At 57.8% G+C, this 348-nt stretch overlaps 1 protein-coding gene across 1 annotated transcript in view; it reads right to left on the bottom strand.

Annotated features, from left to right (window-relative positions):
• The window catches only part of FBXO22 (F-box protein 22), a 4,877-nt gene extending 4,636 nt beyond the window's left edge, over positions 1–241 (bottom strand). The window contains exon 1 of the mRNA XM_009584419.1: positions 182–241. The gene's annotated coding sequence lies outside the window, so the exon portion shown is untranslated. The remainder of the gene's footprint in view (positions 1–181) is intronic.
• Positions 242–348: the final 107 nt, after the last annotated feature.

The raw sequence follows: 348 nt of genomic DNA, 5'->3' as shown, positions 1-348 counted from the left end.
ACACCTGCGATTTGTTTTCCCTGCCACAAATGTGAAACTACGCAGCCACGTTTTTTGCAAAAGATTTACTTTCCCTCGAAATTGCAATTCAGAGAATTCCCTTTCAGCTGACTTGCCCCTACGCGCTGCACTTGCGTCCCGAGCGCCTCCTGAGGCGGGGGCGAGGCAGTTCCAGGTTTACCTTTCTTTTGCTCGTGACACTCCTCGTGCCCACTGAACGTTTCTGCGTCTGCGACATAGAGCACGGTCTGGGGCAGCACGTGCACCTTCTGTGAAAAGACGGGAGAAGCAGCAGGGCTGCGCTACGCACCGCTTCCGCGAGGCCCGCTCCACGGGGGGCGGGGGGCT

The sequence above is a fragment of the Fulmarus glacialis genome, unplaced genomic scaffold (assembly GCF_000690835.1).
Source record: "Fulmarus glacialis isolate BGI_N327 unplaced genomic scaffold, ASM69083v1 scaffold44858, whole genome shotgun sequence".
Taxonomy (NCBI): Eukaryota; Metazoa; Chordata; class Aves; order Procellariiformes; family Procellariidae; genus Fulmarus; species Fulmarus glacialis.
This window is presented reverse-complemented; position numbering and strand designations above follow the sequence as displayed.